The following is a 5,367-nucleotide window of genomic DNA, read 5'->3' on the forward strand; positions in this document are numbered from 1 at the left end:
TCCACTCAGATTTTCAGTTCCAGTTCATTTTCCAAGACTCACAGACTCACGAATCGTGAGCCACTGTGGAATGGACGACGCGAAAAGTACTTCGAAACGCGATTTATTTCAGTTTTATTTAGTGAGGGGGAAATCGCGCATTTGTATTACGTTCAATATTATTATTGAAGCAAACTTTCGTAGAACGCGAGTGAAAAATTGAAAGAAAAGAACGAACGCGAGTAGATATCTTTTTTGAATTTACGATAGATGAAAATTTGAATAAAATACGCGACGATAATTGGGAAGTATCAGTTAAACGCGTAAAAATATTCAATAATAAGCGAACTAGGGATGAAGCTATTGTTTCAAAACGCGATTCACCGACTCTGGTATTTATAAAAATTGAAAAATTCAGAAAATTAGCGGTAAACTACTGAGACGGTTTAATTAGGGTGGGCACAGTGCAACGAGTGTAGTCCACTCGTTGCAAATCAGCAAATCACAATATAAAATAAAATAATTCAACTAACTACATCATGCAAATCATGCAAATCCTTGGATAGCTGTGAATTATTAGTTGACAAAGTAACAAGTCGTAAAATCAATTCAATATCAGAGAAAATCATAGAAAAATTGTAAAAATAAAAGAAATTCAAGAAACTGAAAGAAAATTTCAAATTAGATTCAATAGCTGAAATAAAAGTAAATATTATTAAGCTGTAACGACAAATTTTGAATTAATTTCGATAAACACCTGAAACGCCGAAAATTTTCATTAGTATAATAGAACCTCGAATTCGTTTGAAATCAACATCCTATTCCTACCTATTCCATCCTAATCCAAAATAAAAATCTCGATTTCCCTAAACTCTCAAACTAATTTCGCGATTTCCGATTCGAAGGGGAATATTTAAAGACCGATAATAATTTATTAATAAATATCGATACTTGGAATTTACTGAAATTAATTTCAAAATAAAAATTTCATGTAGAATATGCAAAGTCTGATAGTACTTGCCCATAAGCATTAATAAATGCAGAACCAATTTAGTTTAATTAAAAAGAAAAGAAAAATTCAAAGTCTAATAGTAACTTTCCAAGTATCGATAATTCAGAATGCTAGTGTATGTTAAGTTTGAGAAGGCAGAGTGTGTATAGAGAGGACATAGGCTAGCTAGTAGCCCCCGACCACTCTATTCACATCTCAGAACCTTTAAGACTAATTTGCCGCGAAGTGTCTATGGCCCAGTATAAAGGGTGAATGAGTCGGGGGCTACTAGCTAGTCTATGTCCACCCTGTACACACTCAGCCTTCTTGTAACACTTGTATACATTAGAATCAATTAGAATTTCTATTACTAATTATTAAACAAATTTTAACAATTACCGGCACTCGCTAGGCACGTAATATCAGACTTTAAATACTCGACTTCGAACTTCGGTTTAGTCATAATTCTATTAATGTTATAATAACGTATAATTTATTAATTTTCACAATTTTATTATTAATTTATACTTCCAAAAATTTGTTAAAACATTACATATTATTATTTATACATTTTTGCAAGTTTCTTTGACAAATAAGTACGTTTCAACGATCTTATTACTTTCTCGTTGTGAAATCAAGTTCGGAGGATTAAAAATCAGGTTGACCCTTGGTCGTAAATTTAAAATAGCCATAGTGAAGGTGAAATTATTATTTTAAATAAATGTTTCTATACGAATTAAGAATCTATTCAACGTTTGTTTGTTGCAATACCGTGAAATAAATTGTATTATATATTTTCTCAGTTTAGACTGAATTTAAAGTTCGTAAGGATTAGAAATCAGGTTGACCTGTGGTCGTAGATTAAAAATAGCCATAGTGAAGGTAAAATTATTACGTTAAATAATTGTTTTTATACGAATTAAATATTGATTCAACGTTTATTTGTTGCAATACCGTGAAATAAATTGTATTATATATTTTTTCTGTTTACACTAAATTTAAAGTTCTGTTTACATGTTATAACAATTAGAATGTAGACGTTTTGCCGTTTCACGGTTTTTCCTCTGTTAATTATGTGTTTATAAATCATTTCAAACTAAAGCAGCACCATGCCCACCCTTAATTAAACCGTCTCAGTAGTTTACCGTAATTAATAATCTATTTTCGGAATTTATACGAGAATTTTTGAATTTTAGTAAATACTAGAGTCAGTGTCCACCCTGTACACACTCAGCCTTCTTGTAACACTTGTATACATTAGAATCAATTAGAATTTCAATACAATAGACTGAATAACAATTCATTTTAACTAATACCTATTAGAAATTTTCCTTTTAAAACAAATATAAATCATTTTACCAATTACTGGTACTTGCTAGACATTTAATATCAGACTTTAAATATTCTCCTTTCGGTTCTTTTAAATACAATCAAATAATTTCTTCAATTATCGATACTGACTTGGAATACTCCGCTTCGAATAAAATATTTCGAAATTATTTTGAAGGTTTAGGGAAATAAACATTTGAATTTTAGTCATCGTTGTTCTTCAGACTTGTCGAATAGGATATTGAAATTACTTTGAGAGGTTGCTTTTTCGTAATAGCAATTGAAATTAATTTGAAATTTTTCTTTCAGTATCCTTGTGGAACTTGTAACGAATGCTGCTCCTAATTCTTAACACTTGCTGTAAAATTATTAGTTTTTGCATTTTAACAAAGTGAATTAATATTCCTAATTCTTATAAAATTATTAATAAACGTGAAATATTCTTGTAACGGTAATCTTATGAGAAATACTCGTATAATTAATTCTGAAATTTTTGCTTACATGTTATAACAATTGTAACGTTTACGTTTTGCTGTTTCGCAGTGTTTTCTCTGTGAATTCTATGTTTCGAATTTATTTCAAGCTAAAGTAACGTCTGTGTACTGCAGTTCAACCTAATTTACTTAAATTCGAATTACGATACAGTATATTTACAATTCTACCTGAATTTTCGAAATTATAAACATCACCAGTAAACTTCCATTGCATGTAAACAATATTCTCCACTAATCGGTAATTATAAAGTAATTATAAAGCAATTATAAAGTAATTACCGAAAAATATACACTTACATTCTCATGTTGGATCATTTACCTCTCTTCTTCTCGTCTGTTCACACATTCTCTCTAACTCTCCCAATTTCGTTATCCAATCGTTCCTATTTACTCTCATTTTCAAATTTCACACGTTATTCGCTATTATCCTCCCTTAACAAACCAACAAATCCCAGCACAATTAAAACAAAAATAATACACTACCAGCTTTTAAAAGAAATATAAATCATTTTACCAATTACTGGTACTTGCTAGACATTTAATATCAGACTTTAAATATTCTGCTTTCGGTTCTTTTAAATACAATCAAATAATTTCTTCAATTATCGATACTGACTTGGAATACTCCGCTTCGAATAAAATATTTCGAAATTATTTTGAAGGTTTAGGGAAATAAACATTTGAATTTTAGTCATCGTTGTTCTTCAGACTTGTCGAATAGGATATTGAAATGACTTTGAGAGGTTGCTTTTTCGTTACAGCATTAATTTGAAATTTTTCTTTACTTTCTCTGTTATTGAATTTATTTTATGACTTGCTATTTTGTTTACTAATAATTTACCATCCAAGGAATTTGCATGAATTGCGTGTAAAGTGGTTAGTTGATTTATTATTGTATATTGTGAGCTGATTTGAAACGAGTGGACTACACTCGTGCACTATGTCCACCCTAAATTAAACCGTCTCACTAGTTTACCGTAATTAATAATTTATTTTCGGAAGTCATACGAGAATTTTTGAATTTTAGTAAATACTAGAGTCAGTACATTGCGTATTGAAATAATAGCTTCATCCCTAGTTCGTTTATTATTGAATATTTTTACGCGTTTAACTTATGCTTCTCCCCCATTCTCGTCGCGTATTTTATTCAAATTTTCTTATATTCTAGAATCGAAAAAGATACGAATTCTCGTTTTTTCTTTTGATTCTTTCAATTTTTCACTCGCGTTCTACGAAAGTTTAGTTCTATAATAATATTGAAAATAATATAAATTCGCGGTTTCTCCCTTTCTGAATAAAACTGAAATAAATCGCGTTTCGAAGTACTTTTCGCGTCGTCCATTCCACAGTGACTTACACTTTGTAAGTTTGTGAGTCTTGCAAAATCGATCGGAACTGGGAGGAAGGAAGGAGGAAATGCAGTCAAATCCACGTTGCAAAGCTCAGCTGTTTAATCAGCGAACAGTGAGTTACCAAAATGGGTTTTTTTCTGGTGATTTGGTTTAGTAGTTAGTTGTGTTGTGTATTGCCAGCTCAAATATGAGCTGGCTGCCCCAAATTAAACCGTCTCAGTAGTGTTTCGCAATTAAAAATCGGTTTTCGGAATATATGCGAGAATTTTGGCCGCCTGACAGCAACCTGTAAATCTGGCGTGACAGGGAACGTGTTAATAAGTATATGTTGTTCAAATTATGTCGTGTTTTATGTCATTTTTATTAGAAAAATCTCATCAATATGTTAAGAAAAATTGCGAGATAAAAAAACGTAAAATTAAAAAAGTTGATATTTATATCGTTTAGTTGCCTTGATTCACGTTTTATGCTTATCTTTTATTCGCTGTCCTTGTCTACGTTCGGCAAACTACAAAGACGGGCGCGAGGCTCGAAAACGTAGTCCCTGACTCTAGGAGTGTCAGGTTTAGCTTCCTTACGGTCTGACACTTGGGGAGAATATACTGTATATACAATCCAACCATCAAAGATGGTAAAGTCGACAGATGTAGCAAATCCTCTTTTGGTATCTCTACATAATAAAATCCGTGTATACATTGGTTTGCGTGGGTAGAACTGTTCGTGATCTTTTGACAGCAATAGAACATGCGCGTGTGGTGAATCATTAATAATAAACAATTACGTTATCTTCTTATTTGTATTCTTTATTGTTACATTTAGTTGTAATTCCAACTACTGTTAATATTGTAATCTTATTCTATGCTGTGTCGGTAACGTTGGGAGCGACACGAAAATAGTAAGGGGCTCTCTCGGCCCTCGTACCGCGAACAAAAAGTCCCATAAGATGTTCAATCTATCCTATAACGTCATCTGTACTATTATTGGTTGATATAAAACTTCAGTTTTAATATTTCATAAATAAATTAGTAATTTCACTAAAACATAATATTATTGAAACGAAAACTTCTTTAGAACAATTATACTTGTATTAATCAAAATATGTATTTTCCTAACCTTTTTATGAAAATGACAATAAGAGTGTTTTAATGGACATAATATAATACATACAACAATATTTAATAATATAAATTTTCACATAAATGAGAATGTGAATATTCCAAAA

The sequence above is a fragment of the Habropoda laboriosa genome, unplaced genomic scaffold (genome assembly GCF_001263275.1).
Source record: "Habropoda laboriosa isolate 0110345459 unplaced genomic scaffold, ASM126327v1 scaffold193, whole genome shotgun sequence".
NCBI lineage: Eukaryota > Metazoa > Arthropoda > Insecta > Hymenoptera > Apidae > Habropoda > Habropoda laboriosa.